Consider the following 20,788-nt stretch of genomic DNA (forward strand, 5'->3'; position numbering starts at 1 on the left):
GGGCGCCGTCCGCGCAGCAGGAAGCGCAGCGCTTGCAGGAGGCCAGCGACGGCTCGTCCAGTCTCTTTTTACACTCCTTCGTCGCGTCATGTCCGTCGCGAGCGCCAGACCAGAGAATCATGCAAACGTCATCCCTTCTCATTCCATCAAGAGTCCGCTGAATCCAACGCACAAGGGACAATGGAGAGACAAAATAGAAAAAAAAACGATGAAGAGGTGGGGGAATGATGAATCGAACGGGACCTGCTGAACTAATGCCGACTGTTCTGGAGCCCCCCTATTCCCCCTAAGCTTCCGTCCCGCATAAAGACTTCTTGGAAGGTACATATCCTTCTCCCAGCAGAATGCTCGCACCAATGGTCATACATACGTATTTGCCATCTCTCCTGGTGGTGGCGTTCTCGTCGCAACGCGCTGCCAACGTGGTGGTGATAGAGGTGTGACAGCTCGAGTGAGGGAACGCACCTCGGGGAACGTTGACGCTACTCTCGGGGTCCGAGCGGTCGGTCTGGCGAGCGGCTCGCGTAGTTGTCACGTCAGCGCGGGAAAGATTACTCCCGTCGTTCTCTTCCCCAGGTCTGAGCGCTCCGTATAAGGCCGTCAGCCACGGCCACACACAGGGCGATATTACAGCGCGCGTCGAAATGTACTGTCACGAAGCAGCGACGGAGAAATCACGATGTGACGGGGTGGCGACGATGCTCATCTCCCGTGTTCCCGTCGGTACACGTTTACCTGATATGTTGGGCGCAACGCTCAGAGCGCCGTGGCGTCAGTGACGAAGACCTCCTGTCATGGGCTGCGTGTTATGCGCTATGTTGCATCGCGCAAAGATAGTGCGGTGCCTTGCGGCTGTCAGAACAACAGCGTCGGTTGAGCGAAACGTGACGAATGCTGTCTCGAACTCTGATGGCTCGCTAACGATTCGGCCTGACGCCCTTTGTGGGAGTAAATGAAGGGAGCCTCTGTGAAGAAAACGTCATGACTTTTTATGGCTGCACAGAGAACAGTGCGCAGGTGGCCTGCGGATTATTTGATTCGACGATGGCCGCCGGGACCGCCTTCAACTCGGGAGCTGCTCTTATGTAAGACACCCTCTGCACTGCGACTTTCCTGAGTGTTATATACTGTGGCCAGTTTGGGAAAAACAAAGCATTTTCAGCATCTACTTTAATATCACTGCACTCGGGGAAGTTCTATGACGTTGCAAGCGTGAGTTAGGGTTCGCGCCCATATCGCGAAGTCTCCAGAGAGCCATCTCATTAATGGCACATCGTTCAAGCTGAGGGCATCCAGAGATGTGTTGATAAGCTCTGCGCTTTGGCAGCCAGAGTTTTCGGTAAATTCTTCGCTGTCTCTCAGCAACTTCCTGCAGCCCCGTTCACGTCAGAGGTGCCAGTCAGGAAAGAAGCATTCAAGCACCCTTTCTCTCCGCATCGGAGAATGTATTGAACAGCCTTGTTTTAGAGCCTGCCTGCCTCGTCTCAGGTAATACACACAGCGAGTCTTCTCTTGCGAGGATCACTCAGTTGCACTCAACGAGGAAGAAAGGACAGCAATCCTGTTGCGGCTTTTCGAGACGATACTTTGGGACTTGGCTCTTCAGGTCGACTTACCGACTGGCATCTGACGAACTAAACAATGAGTTTGCAGGATGAGGAACTCCGATTGGCCGGTTGATCGATTGACTATTGATTGATCGGCTCTTCAAGTGAGTGACTGACTGAATAATGGACTCATTGTTTGATTGACACAACATCAGATGCATGTGGAGCCTCAATTGCTGGTTTGTATCGGCCCATGTTTGCGGTACGCACTAAACGCGTTGTAAAATTTATTTTAAGAAGAGCCATCTGGTGCGCATTCACGGTTTCAACAAGCCGCTTGTAGACGCCACTTTCTCGCTTTTGCGAGTCCATCACAGTGTACACACGATGGCGGGCGCAGATAGTACGCATACAGCAAAGAAGCTATGTACACGCTTTACCGCAGGATATTACCAGGTAATGTCCTACGTATGGCTTCGACGCGAACACATTAATGCGCCATTTTTTAAATTACATTTCCATGTAACACACCTTTATTGCGACCGCGTTAAGGGTCCCGTGTCGCAAAACAGCCAGCGTCGTCGTGGTTGGCGTCGTTGGCTGTGAGCGAAAAATATCAACGAAAGCAAAGAAATAATAACGTTTACGAACAGGTAAAAAAATGTTCGGGCTGGAGCCGCATTTATGCAGAAGGCTCCTGTAACCAAAGTAAAGTAATTGAGTTTAAAACAAAATAACTTCGATTTTGGTTTGAATGGGAACTGAACCAGGTCCCTGTAGCCAAAGAAAAGTAATTGAGTTGACAACAAAATAACGTCGATTTTGGTTTGAGTGGGCATTGAATCAGGTCCCCCAGATTAAGAGGTGGCCACGCTACCTATAGGCAACGAAGCCTTCTTTCTCTTTATTTTTTCTCTTCAATAAGTGACACAAACACCCGTTGGTTCAAGCTGAATAACGATGGCTCTATTGAATGAGTTGTGGTCTTTGACTAAGTAAACTGTTTTAGAGACATGCACTGAGACGTACGTGAATATATATGAGTACGCTAATTAGGAATTAGCTCGCTGTATGAGTGTTCAGGCGACACGAACGGGACTCGATAACGCTCTCGCGTTCTACTATCAAAGCCGATGCTTAAGCGTCCCGTAAATTTTTAGCCATTTTGTATGACCCATCTTTCCCCCGAATTCCTCTCGGGTTTTCAAAATTCGCTGAATAAACACCACTCCGTACCGGTCACAAACATCCCCGCTTGCTTGTTCGCATTCATCTGCGCTTGCTTGCAAAGCGCGTGGAGATGGGGTCAGCATTGAGAGCCCATTAGCGTGTTAAACTTCCGCTCTCTAGGCACTCTATAGCGAGTAACAGGGAGGGAAGCCAGCTGTCTTCTCCTCTCTGGGCGTAATGTTCGATTTTGACGTGGCGCCAAACTGGGCGAAAGCTTTTCCTAGTTCCACGCGTCGCGGAGGAGAAGCCTCGCATTGCAACACGGCACAGGGGCCCCGCAGGAAAGGCCGCCGTATATATAACATTGGAAGGAGCGTCGCTAAGGGAAGAGAGGAAGTTCAGACCTTGCGCATGTCAAGAAAAACACATCGCTAAATGGGTGTCTGGAGCCACGGTTTATGTGCTTTTTATGCAGCAGTAAACGTGTCTTACAAGCGTCTTCAATTACGCCGCCACTTAAAAACTCGGGACTTTCTCACAAGTGCGTCATCGGGACACCGCCGTCTCTCGGTGCGCAGAGGTCCCCCCATAAAAAGTGATAATAAATGTGTAAATGCATAGGGAGGAGACGAGGAAGGGGCCGCGAAATAGTTACCAGCTTCCCGAGTGAGTAATGGAAGGTAACTGCGCAGCCTCCACGACTTGACTAATATAACTTCTGCCAGTTTAAGCCGAATCTTGCCTAATGCATTGACAGGCTTATATATACCAAACTTCCAAGAACATCTTTCACCCCGTGAGATTAACGCGCGCAAGTGTGCCTTACGTAGCTCTCTTAATGCCGGAAGTCTCGGTCGGCTGTAACTCTCGATTGCGCATCATTAAAACAGCCATAGTAGGGTTTATGAACGGCAAAGGAGATTGCTTACAGAACGCTTCCCTTAACAAGCTAAAGCACAATACTCGCAGTATTTTCGGAACGATATGGTATATTCCGTATTTGAATATTGAAAAAAAATCGAGGTAACTCATTAGAAGACCCTTAGGCGCGTCCGCTTTAAGTAGTACGTATTTTTTAACGTTGCCTTTTCGTCCAGCACGCTGATAGTTAAAAAAATGCACACGAGATGAGAACGGTGTTGTAACATAAGCGCTTGAAATACTTGAAAAAGAAACTTGGCACCCCCTTATGTAATCATTTCCTCCTCGAATTCGCTGTCCGGATTTTGACCCATGTCATGTCTCCGTTCCACTTATAGCTGCGTCTTCATTGTATCAGCATAAAGTAAAACTACCCGATCACATGCAGCCGAGTCAGTGCGGGAATTAGCTGCTAGAGATGGTGCGGTTTGCCAGCGCCAGATGCTCTCTGGTCGACGCAGTGTTTGCTTGCTTCAAGGAGGATTTTGAGGAATTTTGTGTCATTCCTTGCTCGAGGCATCACACAACCCTAGGGTGGGTTGGAGATGACGATAGCCCCATAATTTAAATGGGCCTCGGCCCGCTCGTGCAACACCACATCACACCGCACTCTGCACTCATCCACACTGGCGCCACTGCGTTTATATAAAAGAATGTATTATGTATACACCTACAGCCACAAAGGAAACATTCCGACATACGTGTGCTCTGCTCAGCTTCATGTGCAAGGAACTTGATGCCCCTTCCAGCCGCGTATGCTCAGTAACTGGTGACTGATTTCGACATTCCTGGGATATCTCTAAACGTGTCGTACAAGTCTTCAATGACGCTGTTTGTTAAGAACGTACCGGTTTCTTTTAAGTGTTGATTAAACAAAGGTCGCCTAGTTTTACACATACACAGTAGACAACACGCTTTCACTCGAGGAATGCCTAACAAAAGTACCACATGTAACCGGGACCGCCTCCCGTAGCTCTTGCATTCCATCCACGCACAAATCACAAAAGAGAGCTAGCAGCAACAGCGAAATGCTCCGTGCAGGAGGGGGGGGGGGGATGCTGCAAAAGACCCGAGTTCAAATGGAAAAGCACCGCCACGTGCGCTAAGAAGGAATAAATGAAATGAGGACTTTCTCGCCCAGCGAAGAAGGCAAGCGACGGCGTGGGAGGCGGCAACGACAAACGAAAGCTCGACTCCGGCGCAGTGTTGTCGGCGAAGCAGCGAGACACAACTCTGCTGAAAAAAATAAATAAAAATAAAAAGAAGGCGTCACGAGCGAAGTGAACTGCTAGACCACCACCACCGTTGAATTCGGTGAAAAAAGAATAAGATGAAGAAAAGCAAAGCAGGGGAGGGCGCAGAAAAGATCTACTTCGACTCCGGGAGCAAAGAGCAGGAACGGAGTCAGTCGCTCGCCGCCTCCGCTGCCTCTGATGCTCAGCACACGAATGGGTTCGGTCTTAGTCGTATACTCTTCGCCTACACTGTCGTTGCCTGCCGGGGAGCAGCGTTCTGGTCTGGCGTGTTCTATGCTATAGGCACTGAGAGAGAGAGAAAGAGAGAAACGGCTGCAGGGCGTTCGATCTGGTGCGAACGATGTTCTCCGTGACTGACGCACAAGTGAACCTTGGAGCCGCGCTGTTGCACGGCTACTCAAGCAAAGCGGCTCCCCGAGGGTTCCTTTGTTGTTGTTCTCCTTCTCTCTCGCAGTTTCTAATTGTTTATTTGTCTTGCCTGCTCCTTCCCGTCTGAGCTGCGTGGAAGTTGTCAGGCGCCCGTCGTCCCGTGCGGCTCTAACGTCGGCGAGGACGACGACAACACGTACCACTACGTCACAACGTATTGTGATTGCCAGGCGTTGGCACGGGCGAGCGCGAAGCCAGTTCTGGGCGCTTGAAAGTGCCAGATGCCACTCAGCGGCATGGCTGTCGGCGCCGTAATTGAATCAGAAATGTCCGAGAACCCCCGAGGGCTCCTTACACGCAGCGGCGGGCCACCCTCTTGCTCCGGCCCCTGCCATAGTTCCAGCAGTGTCCCGGCGACCCGCCCGGAGCGGCGCATCGATGAGTTTGATTAGGGGGACACCTCTTCGCTGCTCGGGTGCGCACATTTAAGTACGCGTCACTTCGATCTGTTGAATCGTCGCGAGTCCTCACCCCCCTCTCCTCCCCTTCCGCCCCTGTCTCCGGTAATTTCATTAATTTCGATCGGGTCCGTGGGTAGCTTTAACGCTGCTGTGGATTGCGCGCAGAACGATATGAGAGAATTTAGGCGTGAATGTGGACGCTTAGAGTAGCGGGACGAGTGTTACGAATGGTAGCGAGGCCGCTTGTTCCAAGTCGGAGCAAATTATCAGATCGGTTCGATTTCGCACTGATATACCGGGCACCTTTTAAGAAAATGAGCACTCGGTGTATTAGACGGATCGCGCTCTATTTCTCACGGCTGCATTAAACGTGGCACTCATGATTCAGCACCCAACATATCTTACATCCCGGTCGTAGTCCACGTCTTAATATACTTTCGTCTGTCTAGCTGCATGCATTTTAGGAGGAGAGTGGGAAACAGGATAGTTCTTGTGTCTGCAAATTTGACTCAGGGGTAGTAACAGTGCTCCAGTCTCTGCTTCTTAGTTTTTGTAGTCTTCTTACTTGCGGAACTTTTAGCAGAGAAGAAACCGGAAACACTGATTCATTTATGGGAATTGTAGATCAGCAAACCGCCGTCTGTCTGCAACCAGTTTGTTAATTTTTTTCCCTTAGGGAAAAAAATGTGCGTTCTCTCCAACGGTCAGCGCAACGTTATAAACCTGTCGTGTGACATTAAATAATATCCTTGAATAGCTAGCCTGAAGAGCCACCCTTTTAAGAAAGCTTTTTGATTGCAGCCTAATATTGCATTATACTGGGGGACAGGATTTTTTTACTATGCAATGGAGGATACGAGCGCTTGGCTTCCGAAAGCGCACCGCTCTCACGCGCTCGCATGTGAAAGACGCAGGAGTGAAAGTTTGCGGCGCGCGCTCGTAGCTTTCAATGTACAGCCACAGACGCTAGCTGTCGCCCAGTACAGCAGACCACGAAGGAAAGCTACAGCGCATGGGGAGTTTCGTTCGAAGCAAGCCACGCAAAAAAAAAATTATAATAAATATAGATTAGACTGAAGCGGCACTTCGCTCATGAGTAAATTCACCAATCGCCTTTCTCACACGCGCGTTCATTGAACTTTATTGCCCCTTCCCGTAACTGGAAGGCAGAAGGATGCTAGAGCTTTGCGAATGCCTCTTGCAGAGCGCGAACACGTCACTGATCCAAGAACGTCCGCGTCCTCATTGACAAAATCCACTTCATATTTTAATTGTTGTTTGCCCGCAAGTTTGTTTGCAAACAAGCTACCCGGCAAGCAATAATTTATAAAGAAGCGTAAGGCCGCGATTTTACGGAGGTGCGCAGGCGCTGGCGTCAGCCGTGACTTCCGAAGGGCAGGCAGAAGATAAGACCGTCTGCATTCGATTTGCCCTGCTTTTGTGTTTTTGACAATAATTCCCGATGGTACGATTGGTTGAGCCGCGAGGCACAAGAAAGGGAGCGGCGTAAGCTTCCGCAAGTTTATTGCGGCCAGGTAAAGGCGAGGGCGATGGGTAGCGGACCTAGAGCGAGGAGAAGTTCGACGGCGCAGCGGCTTCGTAGCTAGCATACAGTTTCTTCATGAAAATACAATCGGTTAGTTTGCATCTTTTTGTCCGCATGGTCGCTCTTCGGTTGCGCCGTAAAGAGTGCAAGAATCAACGCCTGCAATTAGTTCGCGTTCTGCTGTCAACGTAAGAAGTTTAGACTCGATATTATGACTGCATGTTATCCTAAGTTGAATGCAGAGGGCCGTTTCAAGATGTGAGTCAGTCGGACAACGTGATGACCATATCTTAGCGCAAAAAAGAAATGGAGAAAAGCTGCTACCTCTAGCGTTTACCGTTCACAGCGTGGCGCTATTTAGCGCGGTTTTTGAAGCAGCATGACACACATTTTTTTCCGCTACGATAATCACTTTCGCGAGCTTACAGGTGTCGCTTTTCTACACTGGTCGTAAAAAAACGATTAAACATCGCTAGAATCTCACCAAACTCACGCAGTGTTATTACCCATATTATCTCAATTTTCTCACCAGAGATTGATCAAAACATGGTGAACACAGACTATTACACATCAAGAACCACTCTGATCAAGTAAAACATGCGCACTTGAATGTCATTTTTATAATAGCAACTAGAATGACTGAAATATTTAGTTCAGCACAGTGAGTGTAATTTTAGTCTTGAAGCCGTATGTCTATCCGTTTTTCCAGCTCTCCCAAAGCCATGAGAGCTAAAAGAGAGAATTTTTCGGGACCTCCATGCATTTACCAGTGGAGCGAGACCTCAACTCCTGCCACGAATGTCTCTTTCATCAGGTTGAATAAAGCAATTAAGTTCGCTACGAACTCGGCAACGTTGCAAAGAATAGAGACATCGCATTTTCCTAGTTCAAAGTAAGCGTATGACTTATACGGCCAGTAATTTTTCACGTTCTCCGGAGTGAAGTGGCTCGGAGAAAACAAAATACATCACAGCATTCGATCGTCACGTGAAAAAGCTTCTTCGCGTCGTCCATGGCCAAGTCCTTCTTGAACTAGCAGTCGGGTTTGCTGCATTGGCCCAGAAGTTGAGAACTGTAGACAGTTAGTTTCTCTCCACACCGCGCGCTTTCTCGGTTTCGTTTAATAAGACAACACAGTCGGCCGCCGTAGCCGCGTTGTTACTCGCTGGACACTGTAGGAGCGGAGAAAGAAGCCGCTGGAGCGCTCATCCTTGTAATTGTGTCTGGCGAACAGGCTTTTAAAATATGAAAACTGCACTCAAGGCGTAAATAAAAATGCTTCTAGCCAGAAGCGACGAGCCCGCTTTGATATATTTACCCGTGCAAATTGGTTTTGAAGGCGGTGTCGCTGGGCCCAGTACTAAAATGTTTCGTTCTTGCCGACACTCCGCATTGCTGCCGAGTGCACGCGGTCCCGCCTTTGTTTACAAACACGACGATTGTTTATACGTAATGGGCTTTGCACATGTGGAAATGTTTTTGAAAGTCTACCTGCACTCAACTCCTCTGGCTAGGCAAGCAATGCAAGGCGAACACTTAATTTTATGACTGTTTAAAAATATTAATGCTCCCTCAGAAACGTTATCTGCGGGCGCCTGCACATTTCGCGTCAAACTCGCTTCTTCACCATAGCCCTCCTCTCACTATTCGGCTCGCTGACTGGAGGAGTGAAAACCTTGGCGCAATTTTGCAACCGTACAAGTCCGCGCTCGTTTTTTGTGCCAGCAGCTTTGTAATGTCACCTCAAACCAGGGACTTAGAGTAGGGCTAAACCAGCTGTATCTCTGGCACCCTACATGATGCTGGTACAAGCGCAAATAATAATAACAATAATAATAATTGGTTTCTGGGGAAAGGAAATGGCACAGTATCTGTCTCATATATCGTTGGACACCTGAACCGCGCCGTAAGGGAAGGGATGAAGCAGGGAGTGAAAGAAGAAAGGAAGAAGAGGTGTCGTAGTGGAGGGCTCCGGAATAATTTCGACCACCTGTGGATCTTTAACGTGCACTGACATCGCACAGCACACGGGCGCCTTAGCGTTTTTCCCCCATAAAAACGCAGCCGGCGCGGTCGGGTTCGACGGCTGCATTTTTATGGAGGAAAAACGCTAAGGCCACGATGACCTTTTTTTTTTCTCATCCCCTCCACCAATATCAATGCACATCTAGCAAATCCATAACCCCCTCCTTAAAAAAAAATTCTCAGACTTCATCACTGTTACGCACCTCGGATTTACTAGACTTTCCTGACTCCTGGCTGGGTCACGAGAAAAACAAAAGAAATGTAGTGTGGCAAGAGGGCGAAACCCGTATATTATGTTGCCGAATAGGGCGCACGTCACAGCGTGTCGACAGCTACCGTTAGCGCAACCGTTTCGCATCTCGGTGCCTGTCGGCTTGCCCGAACACACACACGCACACCATCGATCTTGTGCGGGGCGCCGAACCCAGCCTGCCTGCACCCCGTGGCGGCCGGAGCAACACCACGCGTGGTGGTTCCGCTCAGCGGGCAGGGGGCGCACTTCCGTCGAGCGCGCCCAGCGCGGCGTGCCCCGGAACGACTCCATAAGCTCACTTCCGAAGTCCTCGATTCCTGTCAAGAGCATTTCCGTGCAGTTGGCGGGGGCTCCGCGATCGGTCGACAGTGAAGGCGTTACTACGCTGGCAACAATTCCTAGAGTGGGTCGGTGTTCGCGTGTGTGTATGGCACGCACGCTGGATCTAATTCTTCATGTAATTCCTCGCCAGACGACTACACCAGGGAGTGACAGCAAAAAGGTGTCGTGGATCTGCCCTTTTAAGGCAAACGTCCGGTTTTCATCAAAAATATTCCACCTGTCCTAAACGCCACAGTTCCACGATATTTTGTGTCGTCACTCCTATCAGGTCTTGCATTCTCGAGAGCCCGCACTCTTCGGAGCATGCTAGTAACTGCGTGCAAACGCAGGCGGGCATGAAAGTTTTCGGTCACGAGTTAAGGTGGTGATGTACCGTGGAAAATGATCGCTCTAAAAGGAGGTCTGTATAAAAGCTTGTGCTGCACCATAGACGTACGACCCATTTATTGTTCTGAAACTTGCTTCATACGCAGTGCAAATGAGCGTCTCGGTGGAAGACATCATCCGCTCGGTGTTCGGGGTTCCTCGTGAAGCGCGCTAGTTTCGAGCTGCGCATCAGCTAGGGCAGCGTTGCATCGTATTAGCACCGGAGCGCCAGGAACACTTCATCTACTTTCCTGTTCATGTAGCCGCGCCGACAGGCAGTTAAAGACAAACACCAAACAGCCGCAGACAGCTCCCCTATGGATAAACGCATCGGTTGCGGTGCCACAGGAATAACAAACAGTGAAAGCGCACACTTCGCCGGGCCTGCAGAGGTCAACAGGATGTTTGCGCAAGAATATATCTCCATAACGCACGGTGCAGCATTAGGATTCAGCTGGGTAAAATGAGGCGTGAAGTGGTGAGGTGCGAGTGGCGCGCGCATCAACGTAGGCGGCGGAGAGAGCGCGATCCCCGAGAGAGTTGTAAAAAGGGGGCCAAACTCCCCGCGATCCCCGAGTAGCACAAAAACAAGAACCCGCGAAAGAGGTGACGCGCTGCATAAACACAGCGTTTTTGCTTCGTCATCCGTCACCGCATATCTGCGTTTGCGCGGCCGCGGGTACGTAGAAAGTGATGAGAACATACAAACATATTTCGCTGCTTTCATCCCCTAGCGACGCGGGGTCGACAGGAGATGTTTGTGTAAGGTGTAGGATTTCGTTTTATTATAAATATTTCTTTTTTACCAGGCATCGGCGGTTGTTACTTGCCGTGCGGGTAATGGAAGTGGTAATGTGTAGGCGGTACGCAGGCGTCCCCGTCGGATGTGTTTGTTTTTGCGAAGCCGTCAAAGTTTGGCTAACCTAGCCTTTTCCAACGCCGCGGGCCTTTAAAAGCACTGCGCGCCTTCCCTCAGCTTTCTTAAACAGAGAGCTCAGCCTTCGCTGTATGCGAGTTAATGGCGCTTGTTTGGGTAAGCCGAGACGTCCAGGATCAATCTGAGCCGCTATATCATCGTCCTGACACTGAACAAAGTCGTTCTCGCTGTTATGAGCAGATAACATCAAGAGATTGTTGGGAGACGTCCATCATCTCGCAGCCTTAACAGCTTCCTTAAACGGGCCGCACGCTTTAGCAGCGTTTCGGACCATTTTCCCCCGACAGGTTTTACTTAAGGGCCTCCTAGTCAAATATGTATTGTTTTATCAGCGTCATTGTTTGTTTTAATGAATAAAACTTGAAATGAGAAATTTTGCAGACAGGTTTTTATCGCGGTTGTTATCACTGTGTACGTAAATGACCTCAATCGCTTTTCATGCATGTTCATTTAATCCGAGCGGTGATATTTTCAGCACGGGCTAAGACAGCAGTCTCTATAGTTAACGACGCAACTTTGCTGGTATCTCTCGCATAAGCCCGGAGCAAGTGTGCCTGAGTAGAAATTTAGGAAACTGAACTGATAGAAATAAAAGAACCGAAATTTGTGTATAACTGCAGGCTAAAGCACAAAACGCACACATTGTGAGGGCTGACGAAGTAGACAGCAACCGGATTGTGAACACCTTAAAGCCTGTTTCTGCCACAGGATTCAAGTTCCCGCTGTAACGGCTGAGCAATCGTTGCTGTCAGCGCTGGCTGCTATGTTTTTTTTTTGTGGCACTATTTTTTTTCACAATCAATTCGTTCACTGTATTCTAGTTCTTCAGTGATATCGCATTTTAATAAAGCTAGATGTGTTCCATGAAAAGCTGGCGAAATTACACAAAGCTTCATGTAGACTACAACGGAATAATCTAGTAACTACAGAAGGCTCAGTTCCACCTCAAGGGGCTCGAGTTCATAATTTCGGAACCCATTGGACGCTTGTTTTATTTGTGATCCGCTATGATTCGTGTCCACATTTATCGCATACATATGAACACAAGGCAAGCTGCGCGCCAAATATCCACTGCACGCTATTGCATTAAAATGCAGTCGACTCAAGCACAGAAACAAAGAATGATGAATGCGGAAGCTTGTTCCACTGGATAAACAGATATTTTATATTTAAGGGACAATGCTAATTACGAGTGGTTGAACCTTTTTCTTCCTGTTATCCTTGACAAGTAAAAAATCATAATAGAGAGATAATAAAAATAAAAAGCCGGTAACATTTTCTTACAGCCTACTTTCTTCTTTTTTCGTAACTTAGAGCTTTGAACGCTCACTATATCACTCGTTCGTTCAAGTTTTTTTCTCGTATTTTTCCTCACTTTACAGGAACACGCAATAAATACATAAAGACAGTTTAAGGAACGACTGAAAGCGGATGTGCCCGAGAGGCTTCCTTTGTTCGCCTTCACCGCTGAACAGCTTTTCATCTGCCCCCTTTTCATGCGTGCTTGTGACAACCGGACGCATGTTGCCGACAAGATAACGTGCACAGCGCCGGGAAGGACGAGTCAACACCGGCTCCCTCGCACTTACACCTGCCAACAAAGGCTTCGCTCGGATCGACAAAAAGCCAGCGCCTCACCTCGAGCACATGTAACGCTATCATTGGCTGGCTTTCCCCCCTTCGCGACCAGCTCTGCTTTCATGCAGTCAGCGTGCGACGTTACCAAAGTTTCTTTGGCGTTGGAGCGCTAGCAAAGCACGGTGAAATTTTCCTTCATTTTTCGCGCGCTGTGTTGGCTGCTGAAGGCTGTCAAATATTGTGGGGCGAAGTGTTCAATCGGCGTCGGCATAGTTTTTAAACCTTCATGAACCGCAGGAACGATGTAGTGGGCCCACACGTAGAGGTCACATTTTCTTCTTGCATTTTTAAAAATTTTTTAGACAGAGATAGGGGGAGAATAACAACGAGGGCACTCTGTTTCGAAGATGGATGGGTGCCTATGGCACTCGCGCTATCTTATTTAGCCTGCCTCCCGTGGGGCTGGTTCCCGTCAGCGTCTTCAGTCATGATAGTTTAGGGCATCCTGATTTATTTTTGTTTCCTCACTTCGGAGTGCATTTTTTTTAACGTTTGCTTTCCATTTATACTTCACGGCAGCCTACTTTTTACAAAATAAATTGTTCTGACTATTATTTCCTTGAGGGTTAGCCCTAGCTATTAACTGGTGCACTTGTGGCGCTATGGAATGTTGCGAGCTCGTTCATGTTCAGCCTCCCCTCTTTCATCGCATATCGTTTTTGGCCCACGAACGGTTTCATCTAGGCGTATGAGCACTGAGCACTACTGCGTGTTCTCTCTCGCGCTCGTGCCGCACTTGAACGTGTTTGAACATTTACGTGCTAATTGCCTTCTGCAGTCCATAGAACTGCTGTTTCCTAACGAATTACAAGTAACTAATAAAACCGAAAAAACAGTGCATTGCTTAAAATTAGCTACCTAACAACCGAGAGGGCATTGCACTAATAGTTTCACGGACCTTAAGTAATATTATACGCAGATAGAAATAACGTTACGAAACACCGTGATTGCTGCATAGCCATGTTATTTTTGCTTGCCGATATTCTCATTGTCTGTGCATCCGTCTTGATCCTATTCTTGAATGAAAAATCTGAAAGTAGGTGCCCTAAAACTCTTGTTGCCATGATTGCTTCTGAATATTAATGGGTAATGCGTATTGCTCCTTTTCCCCATTTTCAGTGAAATATAACAGCAGTTCAGAGCCACTGTTACTCATACCTAGTCGTGCTAGATATTCATGCGCGCAAATACATTATTTTTTTTTGTGTTTTTGTGTCTGCGTAGAGGTTACTAAATCATCGAACTATCTGAAGAAAAATATTTGTTTAGTTTCTATTTCACAGAAGAACAAACGAGGGTGATTGTAATTTCTCTTTCTCCTTTTGCCTCGAAACGCCTGGGACGCGGCTGACAGCAAAACAGACTCAGCGACTGAGTCAACATCTCAGTAACTGTCGCCTGCTAACTCCAGCAAATGATGGAAAGAAATAACGAAAGACAAACGGAGAAAAGACAAGCAAGCGACCAGTGTCTCGCCGCTCCTTCTTCTCTTATTACGAGGGCCGACGGGTACCGGAACTAGCTTTTCGATCGCCCTCTTATGCAGCAGTCGGCTCATTCCATCTGTTGACACATGGCTTCCCCCCCCCCCTCTCTCTCTCTCTCGCACACACCCTCTCTCTCGGGGAATGCAGGGCGGGTGGATAACCGCAGTGGGTGTCGAGAAAGAGGAGGAGGGGGAGAAGAGGGGAAGGGCAATTGACGTCACTTTGTTGCTTCGGTTGTCTTCACCCCTGGGTGTCGGCACCGTATACACGGCGGACGATGGCAAAGCGCGTTGCAAAGCAGCGCCCTACTTGAATTACAAAACATGCGGCTGATTGACAAATAGGCCACCAACTGAAGCCAATAACCTCCGAGCTGAATCTTCCCCCTTCGGTATTTATAGATGTTCCGCCTAGGGCGTACGTGGAATGTAATAAGTTTTTGCCTCCTCTGTTACAGACAGTGTTGGTGTTGCTGACGGGAAGAACGGGTGGTAAAAAATCATTCCTTAAGGGTGCATACACATAGTCGGCCCAGTTTTTAAACACTCATACCTCAAAGATACGTGAACAGAGTAAATAAACTGACAGCGCAATGGCTTGTAATATGGCTAATTTTCGAACTTCGTTGCTCGATAACAGTGCCAGATGGTTTTGTGGCTTCAAATTTCAATACGCCTGATGAGCTGAGCTCCAGCCAAGCTGTCACAAAGCTAGCAGTTCCCGTCTATCTTCGCCCGAAAAAGTTTACCGTCAGCTGCTGCCGACTAACTCAAACAAAACATGCTCCACTGGTGGAGTTTGAAGCTCTGACCTCTCAATTTGAAGTCCTGAATTTTACTAATTGGTCCATGAGTTCAGTTTGGCCGGCATTTTCTGAAAGAACATAACGCTACCGGCTTAGAGCGAGAACTGGCATTAAGGATTAAGGAGACGTGAACAAAGACCGCTACAAGTGCCTCACTCAATGGATGCAGGGAAAACGAATGACTGCCCTACGTTCTAGGCTCTACTTCCATAGTTACAATTTAGAAATTGTTTAACCAGTTTAACGTCGACGGCTATCCGCCTGATAACTATCCTGTGCTGTACCTTTCACGATGCCCTATGTTTCGTTAATGAATGTCTTTTTTGATACATCAACCGGAAAGGTAATACATCTACATGCTATAAATGTACTTTCTATAGAACGGTTCTGCCTGAAAACTGACGAAACACCATTTTTGTCCACAAGAGCACTTTCTTTCCTGTTTCTAGGCTTCAGTGAGTGTCCGGCGGAATGACCACATGTATAGGGTGGGTCAAGGCCCGCAGTGCCCAGGAGTTGCTGTTCATAATTTGTATCCAACCATAGTTCGACATGCGACTACGAGAAGTACTGTAACTTTTGCATGGTGTGTTCCCCTTTTAATGGGCGCAGTTCCCGCCTATATCAGGGGTAATCGAGAGAAAATGAGGCGCCGCCGCTAGAAGAGATGAAATGAATAGAATCTGATTTATTCTTGGCCACGAAATTTGAGCACTGAAGCCGCTTACTTTCACTATTGTGCCATCAGCTCAAAGCAAAAGACACACCTTGTGCTTTCAGCATTTTCCACCAACCGAAAGCAATGTTGCACGAACGTTAAAAGCGCAGGCTGAAAACAAAAATCACAGAAGACTTTTAACGAGGCCGATTAGTATAATCAAGACGTTTTTAACAACAAAGAAACACTGCAGCGGAAATGTTTTCGCCACACCGCAATTCTGCGTTTGCCCTTCTCCAACCTCGTCGTCGTGGCCGTCCAAACAAGGTTAGAGGTCTGCGTGACCCAAGACATGGAAGTGAGGGTGAGAGAAACGGGCTAAAAGCAACCAGACGTGTAGGGGTGCGTGTGCGAGACTCGTCTAAAGCTTCGGCGTGTGTTCGAAGGAAGCGGTAAAAGCAGAGCAAACAAAGCGCCCTGCCGACGGGTGATCTATTTCTAAATGATGTTTCTTCGCCCGGCCGCCTCCGCTCGTTGAGCGTCTCACGACAGCGCTCGAAAATGGACGTGCGCCTGAACTTAGTCCTACGAAGCTGCGCGCCCCTTATCCGTGACGGCGGTCTTTACACAAAAGTAAAAGGCTGCAATAAAAATGGTAGAACTATAAAAGCAGTCGTTCCTTGCTGAACCCATCGATTCAGTGCATGGTGCCTGGACATCTCAAGACAAAATTTACACAGAAACTCCGAGGCACATCGCGTTTGCTGGGTTCGGAGACGCTGGTTGTGATTGAGCTGTTTTCGTTTGTTTATTTTAGAAATCCTTAAACCCACTTCGGTCCTCCCAGGTCTTTATTATATTATTAATTTTTTGCTAATTTCGCTGACCCCGATACTGTGATGAAGAGGGCAAGCCCGTAGTTTGCTGTATGCATTTTTGGATTAATTTTTATCATCCTGCTACATAACTCATTCAGACAGTCAATACAGCATGACCGGGAAATTATTCCACTGCTTCCGAACACAAGCTCATATTGGTGTGTGTGCTCAGATTGTAGTAAATGCAGTCCGTAAAGGGAACGTGAGATAACTGTCCGTATTGGCTCTCAGAAGCAAGAAACTTTGTCTGCGCACTAAGGGTGCAGTTCGGACAAACAGCAGTGTACTCTGTCAGAGTGAGAAGATCCGTGAGTACACTTCGGTATGTACGTCAATGGCAGTTGTTCCTAACGCAAGCACAGATGCCCATTCAAAACACGGCATACTTCTTTCGTCGTGGAAAGCATAGGAAACAGTATACTTTGACGTATGAGCACGCAGATAAAAAAAAACAGACGCAGATAAGGAGACATGTTTAAGCTATCCAATTGTGTTCTTTAACTGCCAGAAACGGTAAAAGTCGCTAATTTCCAATGCTTGCGGCATTGAAGAATATTTTTGTGAATGGTTTGTAGCCCGTGTAAACAAAACTGAGCCTCGTACTTAGAAGCAGTGGTCTCGGATTATTAAAGCTCTAAAAATAAAGGTGGCAGGATCAGCACTTCAGAAAGCGGTGGTAGCACTGATGCGTCCGATGCTCAGTGGTTTCATAAACTGCTTTACAAATAAATCTCTCTGAAATTTACGTTTCTGGCAAAAAAGCCAATAAAACACATCTGATGTGAGTCTTCAAATAGCGTTTCATGAAATCCTCGGATTCTTATATTTGACAGATTTAGCGAAAACCACGCGTGCAGAAGGAAGAGAGAAAAATAGCCTAGGCAAAAAAAGGAGTTAATTATGCCGTAGATATAATCGAGAACAGGAAATGGAGATGGACAGGGCATTTAATGCGCAGAACTGACACTCGACAGTCCCTTAGGGCAACGGAGTGGATTCCATGGGAACGCAGACGCTGCGAAGGGATGGCGCAGAGTAAGGTTCACAGTTGGGATAAGGAAGGCCGATGGGAGGAGCCTTTGTACTATAGTGAACGGTCGCGAGGCTGATGATGATGACGACACATGCAGTGGCCCTTCTTGGCTGACACACAGCTCCTTTTAAACTACGCAGGAATGCGTTTTCAGTGCCCTATAGCTGACTGGATCTCAGTGTTTTTTTTCACATTTACAAAAAAAAAAAGAGCAGCGCGACTGCAGACCCTGCCGCTGCAATTCGTCTGCTCCTTCGGACATTTTATGCATCATAACGCATCCCGCAAAAGGGCATGTCGATGTTGAACGAACGACAGACCTTCGCACGCTATCTAATGCCTTACTCATTCTTCTTTTGTTTGTTTTTTTGCTCTGGCAGGGCGCCTACGGTTGACCAATCAGACGAAGTGCAAAAGTGTAGCGTGCAAATAAAGTGTGCAAGACTAGTGTGCTTATGACTCGCCAGCGCGGCAGTGGCTTGATACGTGTGCAAGAAAAAGTGTCGCTCCATCTCACCTTGTTGTCCAGCGAGGACTTCTTGACCACCTTCCTTCCTCGCAGTTCGACATGGCAGAGCGGGGGCGAGGCCTCTCTTTTCCGCTGCTCGGGTGACGCCTTGGCCGAGGCCGAGGCCTGGCGCCTGAGCTCGTGGAAGCGCGCCACCTTGGCCTGGGTCGGGGGCGGCCGCCGACCCGCGGACCGCGCCACGTCGTCCGCCTCTTCGTCGTCTGTGGTGGCCCCCTCGTGCACACAGCACAGGCCGCCCCGAGACAGCTTGGGGCCGGCCGCGGACGCCGCAGCCAGGCGAGAGTTCGACACGCCTCCGACTCTGCTCAACGCGCCGGCCGTGGCTACCGTCCGCCGAGCGGGGCCGAGCACATCCGTTCGACACGTCTCGCCACTGTGGTCGTCGCGCAATGTTCGCCAATGCCGCTGGTCGCTCTGCCAGCACTTTCGCCGCTACTTCAGCTTGTTAAAGTACGGCAACCACGGCTGCAGTTTCTGTGGCAGCGGTGACATCTGCAGCAGGAGCGCTTTGTCGTTTCCTTCCCTGCGGAGCTTCACTCACTAGGACAACATCTTGACGCTGCACCAGTAGCCACGTTTCTGATCGATGCCAACAGTGTTTCAACTCCTCTCGCCCTGTTCCAGCGAGAACAGTTTTCACGAGAATAAAGGCGTTGTTTCGCGCGATTCGTGCGCTCCTAACTCAGAGGCTTCCCCAGATGTTCAAAGCACTAATAGTTGTTTTCGCCCAGTGGCACTACTGACATCAAGCAAAGTGCGATGCTGCCGTCCCCAAGACGGCGACGGCTGCAGTGGTACCGCTGTCACCTTGACGGAAGAAGGCAGTCTATCTAGCTGGAGCACTGCCCAACAATAACCACGCCACGCACACACGAGCTCCGAAAGCACGTCACTCAAGAAGATCCCTCGACGGCGCTCTCTGTTGACACAGGTGTTGACAAGCACCGATGTTTTTCACACTTGCACATCGGGTGATGGGAAAACTTGCAGGTTCCTTTGGTTCATCTGGGGCCAGATGCTTCGGCTTTTCGCGACGACACCAGAATGCAGTTGACGTTTCAGCAGCGTCGGCGGCGACTGTAGCGCGCTTTTTTTTTTCTAGAGAAAAGCGTATTTCAGTCTGCGGCTCGTCACCGTAGTCCGTGCCGTCCCAGCAAACCCTTACGAAAACAAAAGGCGCCGAAACGGCAGAGATAAAAGTCCACAATGCTAGGCGGCTAGATGCAGCAGAAAGGGCGCCCTGTTCAATCCGTCGGATGCTCTTTGACCTCTGCGGATGTCCAGAAGAACGACCTCACGAATTCGCCCGCTTCACAACTGAGCTCCTCCTCGCGGCCGAACGAGCGGCGGTAGCAACGCTACGCTAAAAGGCACCACGCCTCCGCGCGTCGCGCGAGGCGCAGAGAAGAGTCGAGACTCGCTTGCGTTCGTGGTGCTGTTGCGCCGTCGGCGAGCCGCGATCAACAGAGCCCTCGCTGCCGAGCAGCTGCACCATGCGGCCAGCGGAGCTCTCTTTTAGAAGGCACCGGAAAACTCCCGGGCAACGCGCGTCACTTCCGCCTCCCGCGACAGCCGTCCAATGGGACGCGGCAAGCGCCAGGCGGAGGTTTTGCTCGCCCTCGCTCTCACGGCGTCTCTCAGCTGTTTCCTCCCGCCGTCGCTCGCTCGGCTTTCCTGCCCAGCGCACTCAGACGGACGCGCTCGCTCGCCAGGGCAACACGAGGAGTCAAGGGGCCCGCGCACTCTCGGGAAATGCAGACTGGCCGGGACTTAATCGCTCATAATGCTCCGTCGTCCTATCGGAATCCATTACGTACGCTCGTTTCAGGACTAATAAAACGGCTGTCATTGATCACAGATTCGTCGTTTCTAGACCTGATTCGCTCTGTCTGTGTGGATATTACCTGGCTCATCGTTACTGCCGCGGGCTGGGCGTCTTTGTATTAGCTCATCGAGGAACCTGAAATACTTGTTGGCTTAAGAAAAGAAAAACCTGTTTTCTGTGCGCCGCGTTTCATTTCTAACCGCTTAATAATACCACATATTACGGGCCGTCTCTCTTAATTATAAATTTTTTTTAACAGATAACAACATTCGAATACCAGAAACTTCCGCATATGAATGAACAACAAAGGGCGCAAACATTACAACCGAGATTCAGTTCGCGCTGCGTGTTTACATTGAAATGATGTTCGTCTATTTATTTTTTCACACATGAATTTTAGCTCACGAAGCGTTTTGCGGGTAAAGGCACGTGTTGTAAAAAATTGAAAACAGAAGTAACTTATGGACTTTGGACCCGGGGGTAACTTACTTCAACGCCTTTTACAAGTGCAAGTTCAGAAATTTCATTCAGAAACTTGCAGTCACCAGCGTGTTCTCATTACCGCCCACTGCATTAGGCCGTTGTAAACATACCAGTTCCCTACCTTAGCGGTGGTCTACTTATGTGAGCATCCGCGTCGCACGCCGGAGGTGTGCGAATCAATTCCCAGTGCCGCTGCGAACCCATCGGCGTTACAAAGGGTACAACTTTCCCCTGGCTTGGTGCTTGAATTACGTGGGGC

At 48.9% G+C, this 20,788-nt stretch overlaps 1 protein-coding gene across 1 annotated transcript in view; it reads right to left on the bottom strand.

Moving 5' to 3' along the window:
* Positions 1-19,738, bottom strand: part of LOC144125803 (phosrestin-2-like) — a 252,584-nt gene extending 232,846 nt beyond the window's left edge. The window contains exon 1 of the mRNA XM_077659511.1: positions 18,210-19,738. The gene's annotated coding sequence lies outside the window, so the exon portion shown is untranslated. The remainder of the gene's footprint in view (positions 1-18,209) is intronic.
* Positions 19,739-20,788: the final 1,050 nt, after the last annotated feature.

Source organism: Amblyomma americanum, chromosome 3 (genome assembly GCF_052857255.1).
Source record: "Amblyomma americanum isolate KBUSLIRL-KWMA chromosome 3, ASM5285725v1, whole genome shotgun sequence".
Classification (NCBI taxonomy): domain Eukaryota; kingdom Metazoa; phylum Arthropoda; class Arachnida; order Ixodida; family Ixodidae; genus Amblyomma; species Amblyomma americanum.